The sequence below is a fragment of the Schistocerca americana genome, chromosome 9 (genome assembly GCF_021461395.2).
Source record: "Schistocerca americana isolate TAMUIC-IGC-003095 chromosome 9, iqSchAmer2.1, whole genome shotgun sequence".
Taxonomy (NCBI): Eukaryota; Metazoa; Arthropoda; class Insecta; order Orthoptera; family Acrididae; genus Schistocerca; species Schistocerca americana.
This window is the reverse complement of record NC_060127.1, coordinates 123,249,051-123,271,133: the sequence shown is the minus strand read 5'-3', so window position 1 is coordinate 123,271,133 and position 22,083 is coordinate 123,249,051. Positions and strand designations below refer to the sequence as shown.

Below are 22,083 nucleotides of genomic sequence, written 5' to 3'. Positions count from 1 at the left end.
ACATACGTACCCCCTGGTATGGTCAGGCCCAGGGATGACTGATTACCCAAGCTGATACCTTCCGAAAGTGCCGATTGGTCCCTCCGTCCGTTTCTCAGGAGGTGTGACCTGAGGTGTGAACAATCACCTAAAGCGGTAGTGCCCTCAGAGAGGGTTCCCACAAGGGAGGAGCATACCATCAGAGATGCCGGTAATCATGGGGGATACTTCCGCAATGGTTTCCTCATCATCTACTACGTCTGCTCACAAGCGTAAGCTCAATGAGTCTCAGCCACAGACTGTTCTTCCATCGTTGCCACAGTTCCTTGTTGTCTCTCGGTCTGACGAAGGTCTCAACTTCTCCACAGTCAACCCTTTCATTATTCAGAAAGGTGTCGACAAAATTGCAGGTCCTGTAAAGTCTTGTTCCAGATTATGAAATGACACCTTGTTGTTAGAAACAGTCAGTGCCCTCCAGGCACAAAAATTGCTGTGTACTTCACTGCTACACATTTCCCCTGTCCGGAAGTGCACCACACTTCAAATTCATCACGTGGGGTCGTTTATACATGCTCCGTCAACAGATTGTCCGATGAGGAAATTCAACACTACCTGTCTGACCAGGGCGTAATGGCTGTTCATAGTTATGGAAAGGGTTGACACGAACATCATTCCAACCCGTACTGTCTTCTTGACATTTGACAAAGTTCAACTCCCATCGCAAATCAAAATGGGCTATGAGATAATTTCCCTTCGCCCTTACATCCTAAACCCTACGCATTGCTATCGGTGCCAGCGGTTCAATCACACCAGCCAGTCCTGTTCCAATCCGGCCAAATGTGTTACGTGTGGCAAGGATGCCCATGAGGGTGCTTGTCCACCTCCATCCCCTCATTGCATCAACTGTATTGGTGACCATGCTGCTTTCTCTAGAGATTGCATCATTTTTATAGACGAAAAGCTCATTCAGGAAATCAGAGTGAAGGAAAAGGTGTCTACCTTTGCTGCTCAAAAATTATTCGCCAGTCAAAAGCCTACTGTGCCTCAGACAGGAAAACACAGCACTGTCCTTGTTCTCCTCGGCCAACAAAGGAAGCGGCCACGCAGACTTGTGATCACACCTTTAGTGCCACGGTCGTCAGATCGGCCAACGCAGACATTGCCCGTTCAACCTCCCCACTTTCGCCTGCTCACTCTATGGTTCACCCTTCATCGGGTTCTGCTAAATCTCGAGCCCAAAAGTGAGACACCAAGACTTCCAAAAAAGAGCATACTCGTGAAGATTTTTTACGTACCCCAACTTCACAACCATCGGTTCCTCCTTCATTTAAACATCATGTTTCCAAGAAGGCTAATAAGAAACCCAGTTCCTCTCCTTCCCCGCCGCGGTGTGTTTCATCTACAGCACCACCTGGTGGTAACCACCCTCGGCCGTCTTCTGTGTCGCCGAGGCGCACTGCTGGCGGCCGATCGCTGGTGGCAGGAACTGCTCCTGAACACCCTATGGATCAGGATCTTCTGCCTTCGGCTGAGTGCCATTCCACGCTGTCAGTCGCAAGCTCTGAGCAGTCGTTGAGTTGACGGCAACCTTGGTCACATTCTTCCATTTTCTGTCCACTCTATGTCCATTATCCATTGTAATATCTGCGGTATTCGAGCCAATCAGGATGAATTGACGATCCTCTTACGATCCTACTCGCCGGTCATCTTCTGTCTTCAGGAAACAAAGCTGCGTCCCCACGACTGCTTTGTTTCACCCCATTTTCAGTCCATCCAATTTGATCTCCCCTCTGTTGAAGGCACTCCAGCACATGGAGGACTTATGATTCTTTTCCATTATCACCCAATCCCCTTAAACACTTCCTTCCAAGCAGTCACTGTCCGTCTTTTCCTTTCTGGATACACCTTCTTCTCTCTTTGTACTGTATACATTCCATCATCCACACCAATGGCACGAGCTGATCTCCTTCATCTTCTTGGTCAGCTTCCACCTCCCTATTTGCTGGTTGGGGACTTCAATGCCCATCACCCACTTTGGGGATCTCCACATCCTTCTCCGTGTGGCTCATTATTGATAGATGTCTTCCACCAAACGGGTCTTGTTTGCCTCAACACTGGGGACCATTTTTGTCTGCCTCCACGACAAATTTCTCTCATTTGGACCTTTCGGTCAGTACTGTTCCGCTAGCTCGCCGCTTCGAGTGGTTCGCCCTTGATCCGTCTACAGCTGTCGCATGATGTATCTTCCATTTTAGCAGATGACACGCGCTCAGCTGATCGCGTTTATTAGTGCCAGTGACATGATGTCAGTCATTTGAAGCTGTTTTCGGGGACAATCAACCCCCTTCTATAGTGTTTTTTTAAGCTTTCCATTTATTTTTAGTTTCTCCAATTTTTTGAGTTTGCTAATGACCATAGCAGTTTTGCGCCCTAAAACCATAACAAGTGAAGACCTTACTTGTCTCTCTTTCTTGTGCCTATCTGTGACTCATCTCTACTATAAGGTGAGTAGCAACATCTTTTTCATAAAATTGTCAATAAACCATCCTGGATTTTGCATTGTTAAATACAGATCAGCAGCTCATTACCTCAAAAATACTTTCTGGCTCATCTTGATAAATGGTAGGAGTAGGCAAGAGGCATGTCAGTCTTTACAAAAGAAACATTATCTGCTCTGAAGTTGCCTATATGTTCCAATCTTGTGATTACAAATATTGTGTATGTGTAATCCATTTAGCCTGGAAAATTTCACACTGATCTTCTTGAAGACCACTTTGGAAAGCAGAGAATTGGCTGGGTCACATTGACATGTATCGATCAGGCTAATACTTTTAGCGCAGAGAAACTGATTTTCTACATTTTTGAAGATATTAAATAAATCTGTGATAGGTAGACCAACCAAAGTAAATTATTTCTGTGTTTCATAACCATAGAAGGGATACTCACTATTTTCTCACTGTTCTGCCTCTCCCTGTGAATCAGATTCTGACACTAATGGTGTTAGCAGCTACTTACCATTGATCATGTACCCCAGTGGCTGCAAGAAAACTGAAATGCAATGTGTGCTAGAATAGTCTAGTTTTTCACAGAATCATGAATTATGAGGAGTTTGTTAGGCATATATGGTATGGAGATAGAAGTGGCCTACTTGACATAAGGCCATTTGTCATTAAGGTTGTCAGCTATATCACTTTTTCAAACTTGTTCATCTTTAATCTGAAAAAAGCATATTGCAGGATTATAACCAAACACAAGTGCTGAGGGTTTGATATTGTGTATTTTGTCATCAAATTTTGAGCAGCCTAATTTGTGTGACAATCAAATGATTGAAAACATTCTGAAAATTATTCTATGTTGCAACAAATTTCTTACTGGTGTAATAAAAAATACACACCAGGCATTCAGTCAAAAGGTAGCTAGAGGAAAAAGCTGGAAACTTTAAAAAAGTGACAATCCTTTTTAATATGCCTATTCCAGTAGCATTGCTACAGAACTGAAACTTTCAGTATCAGTGCAGCAAACTGCGATGTGAAGAAAGCAGATTGTGGAAAGGATCAGTTTGCATGATTGGTTGTCTTATAGTACTGTGTTGTGAATAATTTTCTAGTTTTGACTTTACTCATTCATACATAAATACAACAACTCCAAAGACGAATACATCTTTGTTTTTCTTCTGTCTGTTCCTATACCATTTGACTGATTGCAGTGAAGCTGAAAAGCTTTAACACTTTGGGTCCTGAGCTGTTGCGCGTGGATGTGTATCATAAAGACTGGCTGATTTTAACGTATTTTAAACTACTACAACTCACGAAATGTTTCAGGTATAGCAATAAAATTACTCTTATTGAAAAACCTAGACTTTCTTGTTTAAAACCATATATAATACCTTTCTCTTGAATTAATACATACTTTTGACAACCATTATTATTATAATATTGTTTTTGAAAAAAGGAAAAATTGGTCAAAGGTATATTCATTGTATTTTCTAGAAAGAAATTTTTTTATTTTACACAAAAATTGTAATTTTGATGGATACAGTATGTCTCATCTACAGTAACCTCCTGTAACTATTTTAGGATGCAATTTTGCTCTTTGTGTGGTGAATTTTGAAGCACGGCATTTTGCACAATGCTACTTTATATTCACTACACTTGTAGCTTGTGTCTTTGTGCCACACTTTTCCAGTCAGTTTTTTCCTCTCAGAGAACACACTACACATTGTGTTTGTTTCTGTTTCTTACCTACTTCTGTCTCAATCTTTTCCAGGAAATGATTTCCAGTTGGTAGTCCTGAGAGTCCAGATGGACCAGGTCGGGGTTAAAGATCTTAGCTTTGTGCAAGATCTGCACAGATAACTGTCATGAAGTGAGATGTTGTGAGGCATTTTCCAGTAACTTTATTGTATAATATGCAGGAATTTACAATCGCAATTAGTATAACGTGGAATGCCAACTTTCTCCACCACTTCGCCGTGTCGACGCTACTGAGACCGCCTGGGAAAAAACCGCCGCTCACAAAACCCAACAAATAAAAAGGGAAGCACACCCTTCCACAGCATGCCCGCACCATCTAGTGACCAATACTCGAACTACAGTCCATGCAGCACCTCCAGAAAAGTGGGAGCCATAAGAACACACAAAGGAAGGAAGGGGAAGAACGAGAACATGCGCTCGTAAAATTATGGGCGCCGGACTTTCGGGCGGGCCGTGCACTCCCATATTTTTACGGGCGTCGGCACCTAAGTGTTAATGAGTTGAGCTCATGCCTTCAAAAGTTTGTCAGGATAACAATGTGTAGGTACATGGTGAAAGATGTCCTGGATGTGGTAAAGTTAGAATTTATTAAAGAACAAAAAAATAAAGCGGCGATCATAACAGAAGCAAGGACTGACTATGTATGTGATCAAAGCCGTGGTCAGTAAGGAGCATACAAATGAACAAAAAACATCATTCAATTTTCTTTGTACATTCTTTGTTTCACTCTCTCATATGCAGGACTGCTTCAATGTGTTGCTCGAAGTAAGATTTGCAACGAGTGCTTTGTATTATATGTGATTCTGAATAAGAGAAGACTTAATAACAGCATTAAATATTTTTATTGAAGTGAAGAGGAGTGAAGACGGGAGGATTTCCTTCATCTTGAGAGGCACTGGTGTCCTTGGAGTCAACTGCCTGCATCTACAATTGAAATATGAGAGGAAGTCCACGGTCCTATTTTGTAAGATAAACATAAGTATAAGAGCTTTCCGAAGATGACATAATAAAAATAAATAAATAAAAAAAGGATGCAAGCTAAAGTGAAGGAAGACTAGCACAGTTTCGTACACACAGATCATTTACTGATAATGCAATTGCACTATCCATTAATTTTTTTCCCTTTATATTACTGTTATAATAAAACTAGTGAGATAAGTACCACTAATTCAGCCTACCAGTTGTAAGTAGGGTTTGTTAACTATTGTTATAGAAAGAGATTTCTGTGACATTGTTATTACTCATAAAAACTAATCATCTGTATTACCTGTTTACATGAATCACAATGGGGAGCAAGTAAAGCAAAAAGGAAGAAAATTTTGGAGAGAAATAAAAATTGGACCCAGGTTACATGAAATTTTCCAGAGTAAGCAGTTTTGTTCGGTGCAGCAAAGATAGGATGGCTTTGCAAGTTGCTTCTATGCTTAGGCTTGGTAGTGCCACTTTTGATGTAGATACATAGCTTTTCCTTATTATTCCCTTTCTTGAATTTTATTGTGGAAAATGTACCGGAATTTTCCAGTGTGATACACGTTGTCAGTAAAACATAAAGAATTGTGACAGAATAGTTTGCATATCATAATAGATGTAAAACAGGCTTTGACATCTTGTAAATTACAATTAAGTGTTATAATTAGCATAGAAATTTCAGAAATTTTGTGAAATTTTTATTTTTGCATATTCATAGATGGCAGAAAAATGTGTCCATTGTCGATAGCAACAGAGAAAACGCAATCAGTGCGATGGTATAGAACAATTGAAGTTCAGGTGCCATGCATGTCTACCGCAAAAAGTTTAAGTAGGTCAGAGATGGGTTTCCCAGATGTGACAAATGATAATGGTGCTCCACAGCAGAATAACCTTGACGACACAATGTTTACAATTGACAAGACAATGTCATGCAGCTTCCAGAGTGACATACTGCTTACGAATGAAACAGAACAATACATATATAAATCTGGACAACACATTACAAAGCTGACAGTAACCACAGTAGTAAAACTGATGGACTGCTATGACAGTTATTACCTAACATAAACATGAAATTAGATAATGTGTACACCAATTTCAGTGATACGGGACAAGATCCGAATGCTGAAGTTGATAATTTGACACAAGATATGAACACAGTGAAACAGCAACAAAAGTGTTACACAAAATCTAAATACAATGCAACAAGAATAAAAACAAGTATTTGTGAGTCACAATCCCACAGAAGTTCAATGACTTCGCCAAGAATTTTCACACTGAAGAAATATTGAATGATACGAAAAACAAGCAAACCTTGAAGTACTTTCTGAAGTTAACAACAACATTACGGAGTTGAAAGAGAAGGTAGATTCTTTTAATGACCATCATGACTAGTAGAGCAACAGATAAAGAAAATTGCAGATGTGAAGACAAATATCGAAGCAACACAAAATGAGTTGTGTTAGACAGTAAAAAAGTTACCCATGTTGTTCAACAAAATAAACAAACTATGAAGGTATACCTCTAGCTTATAACGTTCTTAACTACTTGTAATAATGGGGTTGTTCATAGTTACTCATGATGTGCCACAGTCGAAGTCCTGAGTACATTGACAGTCACTGTAAATTAACTACTGGAGAATTAATTTAGTTCAGTCTTGTGTTAAGTTTAATCATTTTCATTATACTTTCAAAACAAAATCAAAGTATTACTGCATTTGCCTACAATACAAAAGGAACAGCTACATGCTCATTGCTCAAAAACCAAAACCAGACTGATTTACATTGCCAACATGGCTGTAACTATTTATACTTTCTTAACAATCCCAAACAATCCTTGGCATTGTTTAAAATGATTATTTGATTAATTAACAAATAAAACTCTCATCCTAAAACAAATGACACATTTCAATGATTGCCTTGATTTTTATATATTAAACACAAGTGAATTCTAGTCTCTATATTAATTGTATCATGTATAAACACCTAAGTATCAAATATTAACAATACACTTGCTATATTTACTAATTACAGAAGATTCATATCATGTAAAATCTTCCTACCAATTAACAGACTCCTACACATTAGTGTTATTAAGATTCTATAATTATTTTCTTCGTAACTTTTTTCACAAGTACATATTTCCATAAACCTCTGTCAGAAATTACTCTTGATGGTTAAAATTTGTGTGTTTATATTAGTTTCAGTTAGACTATTACTGTACAATTGGACCATTTGTCCAAATCAGGAAGTGGAAGAGGTGAATTTGTACAGAAAAGTAAAAAAGGATGTGACTTGAAAAGGAAAGAGTCACACAAGCTCGAAGCCTTGGGTTCACCACCCCCAAATTGCAAAAAGAGCTTGCAACCTCCTGAGGAAAGAGAATTCTTGTGATGTTATGTTAGTGATTAAGGCTGTTTTTATAATTTCAGGTGCATAACATTCCTGAGTCCAAATAATATTTTTTACGTAGGATAAACAAGTCTATAAGCATTTGGTGCTGGTTTACAACAATTTCAAATTGTCCTATATAAATATCAAAAGATTTCTTTATTTCTCTATTTAGTGCTTTAGATTTGGTGTACATTTGTGTCAAAACTAGATCCCCAACTTTGAAATATGTGTATTTTTATCTGTTTGTCTTGTCATTTCCTTCTCTTTTCATTATAATCTTTCATAGTTCTTCTAAATGTCTCCTCTCTTTCAGCTGCTGTTATACTTTTACAAGCTGGAAACTCAATAAGTTCTTTGATTAGGTAAGGAAGTTTTTGGTCAAACATGATCTCATAAGGAGAGTATCCTGTGGTAGTATCTTGTAGGCTATTCATAATGTCTTCAAATTCATTAAAATAACGTAACCAATTTTTGTGATCTTTCTGAAAGCAAGTTCTACATAATCTATCAATTTGCATCATGTACCTTTCAGTTGGGTTGCATTTAGGTGAATAGGATGATCTTAAGATATTTCTGGTGTTATGTTCTTCTACAAATTCCTTCCAAAATTTTGGAGTAAATTGGCTCCCATTGTCAGATAAAAGACCCTTAGGTGTACTCACATTAATGAAGTAGCCCTTTACAAATGTAGAAGCTATTTTCTTACTAGTTGCTTTCTTTAAAGGATAAAATTTCGCATATTTAGAAAACAAATCACCGATGACGAAAGTATACTGAAATCCCCGTTTATCTCTTGGAAGTTGATCATACAAATCTATCCCTATCGAATCCAACTATTTATGTGGTACCACATTTTGTAAAAGTCCCTTGTTGGTTTTGTTACTAACTTTTCTTCCTTGACATCTATCACAGTAGGCGAGCAAGGTCCTAACTCTCCTGGACATATTATGAAAATATATACACTCTTGTACAAAAATTGCAATGCGCCACAGTGTCCTAAACTTCTATGTGTGTACTTTATCGAAGTATTTATGTGAGAATCTGGCCAGCAAACTTTCCAGGCATCACTATCTGTGCTGTGTCTATAAAACAGAATACCTTTGAAGACCTGATAATACTTTTGTACTTTCTCGTGACCTTTCTTCCCTAAATAACTTTTAACAAGCTTCCACTGATAACCACCATTTTGATATCTTCTCAATTGATTAGATTTTTCTAATTTCACTTTCCTTTTTGACATCTTTAGAATACATTATTTTAAACTTTCCCTCCTGACTATTGTTTCCATTATCATTTTCATTCCCCACTGGCATTCTTGATAGGGCATCAGCGATGACATTTTCCTTACCTTTTATAAAATGAACTGTGTATTTAAACTGCTGTAAGAACATGACCACCCGGTAATTCTCCCATGATACAATTTACACTCTTGTAAGTAAGTTAATGCTTTATGATCGGTATAAACTTTGACATCATGCCCAAACAAATAATTTTTAAATTTTTTGAATCCCCATACAATTGCCAAAAGTTCCTTTTCAGTTATGTAATTTCTCTCATGTTTCTGTAAGGTTCTGCTTGCAAATGCTACAGAATTATGTTCAATTTTCCCATTCATTTCTTTTTCTTGGAATAAATGTACCCCCAGTCGATAATCACAACTGTCTGTCATCAAACAAAATGGTAAAGATAAATCAGGTCTGTGGAGGATTTCACTTTCTGGCATTCATCAGACCAATCCCACGCTGCATTTTTTTCTTAACAGGTTGTTCAAGCGTGGTGCATAAAGTGCCCGTGTTTTTACATATTTTTGATAAAAGTTTACTAATCCAAAATAAGACTTTAGATCTTTTTTTTTTTTCTAGGTTTTGGGAATTTTGCAATGGCCTCAGTCTTTTCTCCATCAGGCAAAATCCCTTTTTCATTTATGCACTGGCCAAGAAATTGTGATTGTTTCATTGCAAACTTACGTTTTTCTAATTTCAAAGTCATTTACTAATCATATTACCACCTGGAGACTGTTCCATATTTTTCATGACAATTTTATCATCTGAGTACACACTTTGACAAATTTCACTTAAGACCTTATACTTTTGATCACCATACTGACATTTGTTACTATAGTCATTGACTACACTCAGTACTCTATCACTAATTAGATCTTTTCCATTTTCACAAACACATTCAGATACATCATCACTAACATCAACTGGTAACATTAATCTATCAGGCACTGCTCTACTGCTTTCTAACTCATTACTTGAACACACATCTGAATTTGCTGAGTCATTCAGCATCAAATAATCAACTTTAACTTCTACATATACCATCCCAACTAAATCTGTAAGTAAAATCATCATCATCATCATCTGAAACATTCTCATCAGAAACATTATCATCACACTTAATATTATTTCCAACATCAAACACATTTCACTCTTCACACACTTCAACAACCTCAGCACTGTCACTACTCTGGTCTACCACATCCTCATTTTCCTGTCTATTATCTACTGCAATTTCATCTGGAATTACTGTCATTCTCATTTCCATTACCAAGCACATGAACATCAGCTTCCACAGATACAGCTCATTTCACAGTCACTCAACATTCTCACTAAACCAAACTCATCAGATCTGTTCTCATCACAATCAGCAATTACTACTGCATTACTACTGTTAAAGAAATTTGTCCATCTAATTCAGATATTTTACCATTTTGTTCATCTTTGTTTTCAGATGAAACATTTTCCCAAAATTCCCTATCAAACGTCATTCTATTCACTTCAGGTTGTATTCTGGGTACAAAATTTTGTTATGTCCTATTTGTTCTGCCCCTTACCCTTCTGAAATTACTGCAATGTGCCTGATTGTAATTCCCATGTCTATTTGCCCCATTTTGCCAGGCTACAAAAGGGGCAGGTCTTAGCTTATCAGATCATTTCTTCTATTTTCAAAATTGTTGCTGTTCTTACCCTGATTTTGTCCCCACTGCCTATTTCTTGGTTTGAAATTCCTATTCTCAGGTCTCTGCATATCATTCCTTTCTCCATTTCTTCTGTCATCATTTCTGAATCTGCTATTGAAATGATCATTGAAAACTGTTATTGTTATTTCTGCTATCATCAGGTCTGTCATGACAGATGTCATTTCTCTCCCATGCTAAATCCAGTTTATCTATATATCTAAGAAATTGTTAAATTGTATCATCAGGTCCATAGACGAGACTCCACTCTACCCTGCTCAGCAATCTAAGTTTTAATGCGCCTATTTGGATCATTTCATTGAGTGGTTTATCAAGATGTACTAAAGTTCTTAACTGTTGTTCACAAAAGGTTTTCATGTGTCCACTACCCGGTTTGAAATTTGGCCCAATCAAAAATTCTGACTTAATTCTGGTTTGTTTTAGTTTCTGACCAGAATTTGTTCATTAAAGCTCGTTCTACTTAATTAAACGACATTTCGGGTTTGATTGCTTGGTTCGCCCATGTAAAAACTTTTAAAAAAATTTAATTTTCAGATTATCGCTCATTTTATCATTGAAATTGTCTTTTATCTGGTACATGAAATCAACTGGATGTGTATTTCCCTCCCCTCAAAATGGTTTTATGTTAACATTGTTCCACATTGGACTGTAACTACAGAAAGATTTCACAGCAACGGAGTCTTCTATTTCTTGAAATTTAGATTTGAAGTTCGAAATTTCGCCTAAACAATTACCTTCCTCTTTTAACTCTGCGAAATTCTCATTTGCAGTTCGTGAAATTTTGGTCAGTTTCTGTGAACTTCTTTACGAAATCTTTGTTGACCTTTTCCAATTTTAACACTTCTACAGTAGCAACTTTTTCGAAATTTTCCACGGAATCTAGCCTCTCTTCGAATTTTTGGTATTCCTGTTTTAAGGTACAATAATTTTCCCTTCTATAGTCGACACAGTTTTGGTATTCTCGTCTACTTTTTCTCAACATCTGTCAACTCTCTTTTGTCTCGCAAATCTGGGTTCATACTTGCCTAATTTTCTATCGATCAAATCAACCTTTTGATCAAGAGTGATTCTATGCTCGTCAATTGACCATTTTTGTTCATCAAACGATTTTTAAATTGCCTTTTTCTGTTCTTTGATTGATCTTTTTTTTCTTCCATAAGTTGAACTTACCTATCCAAGGCTGATACATTAGGTTCAAATCCACGAAAGGGTGAACATCCACTACCATGATCCAGGGCCGGCGGAAGCCCAAGTGCCACCCCGTGTGAGCTGCTTAATTGCGCCCCCCCCCCCCCCCCACTTTTTTTTTTCCACAAATGTTTTGTAAAATTTTATTTAAGGAAATCTGTAGGAGATTCAGCAATCTATCTCAATGTTGACGGTTACGTTCAGCATGACGGTATAGGTGTAAACATAACTCAGAGCATTGACAATAGCCACACTGTGCCCAAAATCTATGTGGATGTGGAAAATAAAAACAAGAATTGTGACTAATTGGTGACATTCTCTACAGATTTGTACAAAACAGTCAGTACCAGCTCAAAAATGGGGTCACAACTGATTGAAGAAATCTAGCTAATTTTAATAAGCATTGTGAATTTACAAACATGTTCAAATGTGTGTGAAGTCTTATAGGACTTAACTGCTAAGGTCATCAGTCACTAAGCTTGCACACTACTTAACCTAAATTATCCTAAGGACAAACACACACACCCATGCCCGAGGGACGACTCAAACCTCAGCCGGGACCTGCTGCACAGTCCATGACTTCAGTGCCTTAGACCACTCGGCTAATCCGGCATGGCATGAACTTACAATTAATGTAAATAAACATTTTTCAATGGTTGTGAATACATAATGCATTCAATGGAAAACAAAATATATTTACCATGTAACAATAATTTGGTTTGAACATTAATATTTACAATGTTGAACAAAATAAGAAACAACATAGTAAATAACAAAGACACTGGTCATATGAAAATTTAAAAAAATACTAGACAAATCGAACCTTCCCGGCTTTTGCTAGTGCAAACTCTTTCGCACGATCTGTGTAATTTAAGTCCTCTGCAAGCTTGTGCTCAATTGATATTGTTGCAAGATCATTCAAACAAGTTTGGTTCATCGTTGATCGGAGATATGTCTTTATCAATTTCAGTTTTGAGAAACTCCTCTCTCCACTCCCAACTGTCACAGGGAGTGTTAAGAGAATTCTCAGAGCAATGTTAACACAAGGGCAAAAATTATGTCCTCCTATAAACTTCAGTGTCTTTTGGACCTATTCCAGGTTTCAGCAATGTTGAAGGCACTTTTAGTTCTCCTTCCCTCAACTCCAGTGAATTAATGGCGCTTGACTCATGATCTCACAAAATCGCTGAGAGATTTCTACACTTCGTGTCCAGGCTGTCAGGAGGTGCAGTCTTCAGCTCAGCTCAGCGATGTCGTAGAGAAAATCAAAATATCACAATGAGATTTCAGTTGATTGAATCTCTCATCCGAAGATGTGGTTACTACATCAAAAAGATAATGGTAGAATTCAATCTTGTAACGTCTTGTCAGGTCATGTATTGCCTCATCCCTTCCTTCATAGGTAAAGTGTATTGGCTTCTTACTTTGTCGCTGGGAAACACTCATCCGTGGTAATGTTAGATCTTCTAGCTCTAATTCTGTAGCTAATTCTTTGGAATCCGTCAAAAAAGACACGAACTTTTCTTCTGTTCTGCAGGTCTCAAAATATGCTTTCATTTTTTCAAGCATTCACAGCATCAGGAACATTTATGTAAATGGTCTGGAGGATCTTACTGACTACACTGATGTGAAGCAGAATGTCGTACCAGATTACCAGGAAGTGAGAAAGGTGTAATTTTTTTATTTGATTTGCAAGTGAAGTTGCTTCGTGAGTGGTCATGCCATCGAATTCTTCTGATATCTGAACCAGTGCATCATAAATGCCTCCAATTTGAAATGTCAGGGGAGTAAGAGCATCAGTGCGATTTTCCCCCATAGTATCACTCAGTGGCTTCAGTGACAGGTTAGGTAGATAATTCTTCAAGACATCTCAACGTCAAACGGAGAACGAGAAGACGTCATACAAGCTTTTCACTGTCGAAAACATGGAAACAGCAGGCTGAACGAGTGTATCTGTACTTCCTCTCAAAGGCAGACATGGCAGACCCAGGAAATGAATTATTGTTCTTAAGCGCTCAAGAACATTTTTCTAATGGTCGCTTTCAGTATTCAGAAGCCTTTGATGATGGGCGTCGACAGTTCGTGACTTTTTCAGTCCCTCAGAAAAGATGATCCACTTTTTATGTGAATGCAAATGATGGGTAGACTTCCTGTGACTTTCTAGATACGAAGCAAGGCTCTGCCAGTCACTTATACCGTTCTTTGCAATTATTACTGTAGATGACAAAAAAGTTTGCAACAAAAGCAGAACTTAGCATCCTTGCTCTTTGAGTACACCAGCCAATGTCTATCCCCTTCTTCTAAATTCTTCAAAGAATAGCTGTAGTGCACAGGGCTGACATGTCGGTTGCCCACGTTTTTAGGATATTCGTCAGCTTCCTTAATGTGCTTGGAAGGACCTCGCATGACCAAAGTCATTTGAATGCAGTTGGTAATAATTTCCGGCCATCTCCTGGGATCTGAGTCAATTGCGTCTTCCAGTTTAGGCTCACTTTCAATCCCTTCTCTGGTGGTGAGTACCTCGGCTGATAGTCCTCTGGTATTTTTCGAATCAGGTCGCCTAATGTCAGTTCTGCCTGATGTTTCAATCTCGGAGCTTTCGTCACAAAGCAGGTCTTGAGTCCAGATGAGGTGTATTGAACATGTTGCGGATGGCCCACTGTCAGCATTGCAGTACTGTCTTCATCAACTTTCTGGTCAGGATCTATTTTTCCACCCTCACTGCTGCTAGGTCATTCTCTCTTTGGCTTGAAATATTGTTGTAGTGCATCCTTTTGCTTCTTATCGTCATCTTCCTTCAGCGCCCATCTTTTCTTATCTTCACTGCAAGACAGTCTTTTTCTACCATTGGACATGTTCCGATCCAGCCTGTAAAGAACAATTATGTGAATCTAACTGTTGTCAGTATACTAACTTTATTTGCAACACTTCGCAGACAATTTCCTGATATTCCACTGCACGTAAACGGAAAATTATATTACTGTAGGATACATTGTTCAGGAGACGAAGTCATAAGAATTGAGCCATGTGAAATTGAATTTCAGGCCGAATTTCACTACAGACGCAGGTGAAATGGTCAGGTGGGGCAGAAGACAATGGAGAGAGGAAGAATAAGGAGATGGAGTAACATAATAACAACTCACTGCACTGCAGTTTTTCATTTCAAAGAACTGACACTCGACATCTGTCGAAATTTCCAGGTGTCAATTCTTTCCTGTCTGATCATGGAATAAGGGGTAACAAATTAGTCATTGCCATATTACTTCACTTTTCTTCACTTTTATTTTCATTCTGGCTATTGGGACGACGCGTGCTTATTTGCTGACTTGTCAATTTTTGAAGTAACAGATCATAAGAAAAATAAATTTTGCCTTTGTCCAATCTTGAAGGAGAAAAATTCTAACTTATGAGTAACGTGCATGCACAATACTAATTGTACGTTACACGAAAAGCATTTACCTATTACATCCCAAACTGCAAGAAATTCAGACACACAAATTTTTCTGTTCTTACGAAATGCAATGAAAGTGCTTCTGACCAGTCCTGACTCCCTCTGCCAACTACCGTAACGAATTCTGTAGTTTTCGTTGCAGAGAACACAACAATACCTATTACCTGGAAAGGCGAAGTGGTGATGTGGCAGGTCACATGACGACATACAGCGAGGCTATGGTTAAACTAGCGCCCAAGAAGAAGAAGCAAGAAGCTCACAATAAGTATGTCACCAATGATATGGATAAATGTATTATCAGGCAGCAATTTCTATGGTGTTACGAACAATAGAAAGAAATACGAACTTTGAGAAAGCTGCACAACTTATGTCAAACAGAAATGAGCTTTACAGCTAGCAAGGAAACTCTTAGAAGCAATATTTTGTCTATGGATTTTCGTTTTAGAAGGTGTCAAAATTAACATCTTGTTTTGTGTGGATGAGAGGGCATTGTAGCTAAAAGACCAACTTTCTCAGGTTTTCATCAGAATCAAAGCGACCAGTAGTTTACTAAGATGAAACGCGGATTCACACGCATTATACAGTAAATAAATGTTGGCAAAGTGATAGTGTGCGAGTAGTATTGTCAAACAAAAGTGTCGGTCAGGGTTTAATTGTTGCATGCGGAGACAGGTGTTTCATGGCTCAAAAACCAAAACGTCTATCAATCAGAAACGGTTAGCAAAAATTTTTAAAAATACGTCGAAACCCAACTTATGCCAGGCTTATTAGCAATGTCTTTATCCATTGTAATCACTCACAGCATATTTACCCATTCTGAATACTTCTAGCCATTGTAGGTGTTGGACGTCTTTAACTGTAGCAATGCTCAACCATTTTTTTTTCATAATGTAGGAAGAATAAAACACTCGGAAACTGCTATTGAAGGGTTTAGCAAAATTGCTTCAGGCTTAACATGTAACTGCAGTATCAAACACTGCATTCAAATTTCCAACTTAGATTTCGTCTTCTGCAAAATTAATTGTGAGTAAATGCACGGCGCATAACTGGCTGGCAGCGCTCCACTCATAAAAATATTGGCATGTACACCAAACTGCTTCCCCCTCTGTGTTCCTCCAGCGTAAACACGACGGTCCTGCCACAGTGGCGAGGAAGAAATTAGTCCACCTCCCTCCCCTTGTTAAACAGGGGCACCCGGCAGGTACTCGAGGCACCATGCTACAATTCCCGAAGCCACCGCCTCTGGGGCAGCAGATTTGCTGCCCCATATGGCCGCAAGTTTCGCACGTGCCTTGCACCGGCCCTGCTGTGATCACTATCCTCTTCGATTTCATTGTCTCAATCAACTACATTATTATCAATAATATCTATGCTGTTTTGCAAGTTTCCATTAACCTCCCCCTCATCGTCAACTTCCCCATTGTTGTTAACCTCCCTATTGTCCTCCATAATGACATTGCAGTTGCAATTTCACATAAGTATCATTACGTCCTTTGTAGTGTTACTCACTTTCTTCTTTGTACTGGTCTCAAAAAATGGATTATTATTTCAACATTTACTAATTACAGAAGAATCATATCATACAAAATGTTCCTACCAATTAAAGGACTTCTGCACATTAGTTAGTAACAGAGTGTAAGTTATACATAGATGTAGGAGAAAAAGCTATTCAGAAAAAATAAAATGAAAGTGAGCAAGGTAAACATTAACCCATAAGCCACGGAAAGTAGGATCGGCAATCTTTTAGAAGAAAATATTACCAGATCCCGCAATAATCATGTAAATAAGGCACAGGCTAGGGAGCACCACAACCTGTCAGTATTTATTTGCAAATCATGTCCTATAGCAGGTACCAGTGACAGTTGTATAGCGCAAAATGTAAACTTAACCACAACTCCAACACCTGAGCAATTACCAACTGGAATTACAGGTAACTACAATAACAACATAAATATGACCGAAAATGCCACATGTCTATCAACAATTTTTGCAGATGAAGGTTTGCTGAGACATCGACAGTTTCCTACATTCACTACCAAACGTAAAAGAAAGAATCAGGTAGTTTTTATCAGTGCTTTTTGTCATGTATTTCCATGCAACTGGACAGAAACACAGAAAATCAGATTTGTTGTGGAATATACACGAGGTAATGTACTTTCATGGGCAGCTGAAATGCTACGGTTGCAGGTTTGAATCCTGCCTCGGGCATGGATGTGTGTGATGTCCTTAGGTTAGTTAGGTTTAAGTAGTTCTAAGTTCTAGGGGACTGATAACCACAGTAGTTAAGTCCCATAGTGCTCAGACCCATTTTTTTTTTGCAACTGAAATGGCCAAACGTTGCAGCACTTGCACACAATATGAATGAGCTTTCCTTGTCAAATACTGGTCTGAGGCAGTACAAGACAGACTCGGACACAAGGTTTTCAACCCCACACCATTCAATGGCAAATAAGTAGCCTACATGAATACTTTGAACAATACCTCAGCAAGACACATTACTGGATGAACCCAATATCACAGGTAGACATATTAAAAATTTTGAAAAGTCGTCTACCATGGAACATTAGAGAAAAATTAGTCACAATGCCAGAGCATGACACTGCATATTTTCTGTCAGTGCTTGATTCTGTCGACTTAATGTATCGAGAAAGACCTGTTCTGAATAGAGCAACAGAAAATCAGGCACAACTGCATAGTTACATAAATCAGGCCATGGAACGTGATCTAAACACACAGCAGTGATCGTAGGCATAGCAGTACAGTTACATACCCAGAAGTAACAAGTACGGGAATGGAAAATACATAAGATTTAAAAGAAATTTTGAAAACAGGAGTACTTTTCGATACATGATCAAATTACAATTCACCATCAAAATGCCTTACGCCAAATACAAACAGTCAGCCACAGCAGTGGCCAACATGCACCAACAATGACACATACAGCAGCTAACTTTTGGACAGCTAAGTAACGGCACAGCAGTTTCTACCAATAACACGGTCACTCACAAAGAAAGATCATGAGCAGCCAACTACACAACTACACTCCAGGTAATGAATTAAGTCACACTAAGCTGTCAGGAAACCCCAACAGGTTGTTATTAAGCACCAGGCTATTGACTACTGTGGGAGTGAGGGCAAAGGTAAACTACAAACTTTTTTCATAAGATTTGACAAACAAGGCAACGTCAAGGATGTTCTATATCAGCATGAGTTAGATATAATGAATAATATGCAGGTAGAAGAAGTACGAGCAATTATTAAGCTGAAAATATTAAATATTGACACACAGTTAATTTTAGATACAGTTTCATATACAAACCTAATGTCAAAATAATTTTTCTGTGAATTGAAGAAGAGAGGCAAATTTCCAACATACCCTGTCCAGAATTGCAAGGTGTGAACTGCTACAGACAGTAACACAAAATTGCTGACACATCAGGCACTTATTCCATTACAAATTGAACATTTTACAGACAAGTGCAACTTTCTTATAATTCACAAGCTTATCGTTGTCATATTGGCACGGACACATTTAGAAGATACAGAACAGATTGACATAGGTAATGGTAAATACCACTTTTACGTAAAGGATTAGATTTTTTTCTGTTGATTTAGTCAAAACACCTGATAAAAGTAATTAAAAGAAACACCAGATTCAAATGTAATAGTACAATATCCATTTCCAAATCTGAATTTTACAAATTTGATCCCGAATGAGAAGCAAACACTGACGTTAGTAACGAAATGGTAGAGCAGACACTATGTAAATCACAGGTACTAAATGATCTGCAATGACAAGAACTTTCAAAGTTGTTGGTTAAGTATGCAGATGTTTTCAGTAAGAAGTCTGTAGTAATCAAACACTATGAATATAAATTTGAAGTTAATCCACATGAAACATTTAGTGTAATGTCATATCCTATTCCATGGACAAAATGAGAGGCAGTATGGGAAGAGATGAATCACATGATTAAATGGGTAATTAAATACTCTTCATTTTCACCCTATTGGAGACCTATATTACTAGTAAGTAAACCAGATGGATCTGTAAAGTTAGTTCTCTATGCTAGAGGTATCAATAAGATTTTAGTAACAGTGTGTATGAGATCAGACATCTTGGACCTACAGCTTTTAAAGTATTACAATACAAAATACTTCAGTATACTTGATCTCGAGGTGTCCTACTGGCAAACGAAGCTCCACAAAGAATGTCGATAAGATACAGCTTATGTTTGTGGCGGCAGGAGGTATGAATTCTGTGTTCTACCTTTTGGACTGAACATCAGTGCAGGCATGTTTATATTGGCACTGGACAAGGTCTTAGTACCAGAATTGCTTAGCAGAGTCACTGTTTATATAGACAACATGCTAATAGCCACACCCGCTTGGTTAGACTGGCTGACTGGACAGGTAGTTGAACTATTGGCAGATCACGGAGTAACAGCCAATTTAAGAAAGTCTAATTTTGGTAAGGAACAAGTCAAATTTTTAGGACATGTCAGAACAAGCCGTATTACTTGACCTGGTAAAACTTAATGCTATATGCAATTGTCCGGCTCCAAGGAATAAAAAACAACTAAAAGCTTATTTATGACTAGTATCCTGGCTTTGGGTATGGGATGATAAGTGTAAGGAGGGATTTAATATTATTAAGCAGGCATTAATTTATACAAGCATTCTTAGCCACCCTTACATGGCCAATAATTTTTATTTACGCACAGATGCATCGTCTCAGGGTCTGGGGGGCATGCTTGTTCCAGATGTGAGAAGGTGAATATTTTTTGTGGGGTAAAAATACCAAAGTATGTTGTGATCATCAGTCACTGTCATTTCTTTTAACATTTAAACAATTGCACCATAGATTAGCTATGTAGTGTCTACTAGGTGGTGTCTATATTTTACAAGAATTCGGTTTCAGGATCATTTATATTAAAGGATGTTGATGCAGATGCCTAGGTTACCACAAGATTTTGAGGAATTTAGTGAATTAACAGAGCAAGATAAAGAAATTAAAAATGTTATAAAGGCAAGGTACTACACAACCATATGGTTACCACAAGTTTTGTAAGGAAATGAAAATTATACAACAGCAAGATTGCAGTTGGAGTAATGTCATGCAAACCTTAAGCAAGATGAAGGTGGGAAGGTAAGTAAATGGCTTTAGTAATACAAGGAGCAGACAAACGAACAAAGAACATCATTCACTTTTCTTTCTACATTATTTTATTTCACTCTCTCATATGAAGAAGGATGGTTGAGATGTATTCCTCGAAGTATGACATGCTACAAGTGTTGGTTATTAGATGTGATTCTGAATAAGAGGAGACTTAATAAGAGTATTAGTATTTTTATTGAAGTGAAGTGGAGCCAAGTTTGGAGGATTTCCTTCATCTTGAGAGGCACTGGTGTCCTTGGAGTCAGCTGCCTGCATCTACAATTGAAATGTAAGAGCAAGTCCACGGTCCTATTTCGTAAGATTAACAGAAGTATAAGAATTTGCAGTAGGCGACAAATATTCATATATATAGTGACGGAAGTGAAGGAAGAATAGCACTATTTTGTACACACAGATCATTTACTAATAATGCAATTGTACTATCCTTTAATTTTTCCATATTAATTATATATCTTTAACTATTATTATTATTCTTATTATTATACAACAACTACTTAAAACTCATATTGGTAGGAGTGATGAGGTGGTGGGACAGAAGGTTAACTCAGATGCATTTGAAGCAATTTCAGTCAAATTTTGTATGTTCATAACTCATTATGTGTATAAGAATACTGTCCAGGAGTCATAACTCACTGTTAGGAAAGGCATTGTGGGTGTGAAGATGTAACACTGAAAATTATGATAATGATAAGTTAGACATTAACTAGCAGAAGAAACCATTGGAAGCTGCTACTGTAAATTATACTAATGACAAACAGTGACAGGTGAGAAGTATCAGCTCTGGAAAAAGCATCTCTGCTTCTTCTCAGATGGTCGGTCGCTGTTATTACCTACTGCTATACATCAAGTATTTATGTAACTTACTTCAAGAGGTATGGCCAGCACTTTCTTCAAGACGTGAATAGAATCTCATAAAAGTAAAAGCAATGAAACTATTCTGGCTTTTGGAACTATTAGCTTCTTCCTTTAGTAGGAGAGATTGATAGACTGAAGAAATTCATAAAGGAATTGTAGGCCCAGTATGAGCGACACCCACATGTGGTTATGGTGAGGGTAGGCAAAGACGAAGGGGGAGACACCAGAGAGAGTACAAGGTGAAAGATAGTATACTGGCAAGCGCTGTGTCTGCTTCAGACCAGAGATGAGGGCAGAGTGAGAAGTAAAGATAGACTAGGTGAAGAGCAATAGTCCAATGCAGAAACAGGAGGGGAGAGAAGAAACAGAAAGATATGAGGAAGGACAAGAAAAATGGATGGTGAGTGGAAAGGAGGCTTAGTGAAATCAAGTGGGAGTAAATGGATGTGAAGTCTAGGAGGTTGTTGGGCTCTGAGTGTGTTGGATGGTGAGCTCCTGTCTCTGGAGTTAGGGAATCTGTTGGTCTCAGTCACTCGTCAATCAACTATACATCCATACTAACTTTGTGGCCATGCTCCAGGTGTTAACTGCCACAACCAGCACAAACGTCAGAAGCTAAACCCCAACCTGTGCTCACCTCTTATATTAGTAATCTTTCCAGACAGTGACCATAGAGGCCGAATTGTTGTCTGTGGAATCTCTGACAGTTGAAATGAGAGGCACCCCATTTTGCTGGTGGTAGAGTGTGGATGTTGACCACATTGTTGCTATCACAGTCTCTGTTTTACTGACATCATGTCATGTGCCCATTAGCAGGGCACACCGTACCTACATAC

At 38.1% G+C, this 22,083-nt stretch overlaps 1 long non-coding RNA gene across 2 annotated transcripts in view; it reads left to right on the top strand.

Moving 5' to 3' along the window:
* The window catches only part of LOC124551284, a 47,120-nt gene extending 42,150 nt beyond the window's left edge, over window positions 1-4,970 (top strand). For both annotated transcript variants that reach the window (XR_006967800.1, XR_006967801.1), the window contains exon 8: window positions 4,246-4,970. This is a non-coding gene — a long non-coding RNA (uncharacterized LOC124551284). The remainder of the gene's footprint in view (window positions 1-4,245) is intronic.
* The last annotated feature ends 17,113 nt before the right edge of the window (window positions 4,971-22,083 follow it).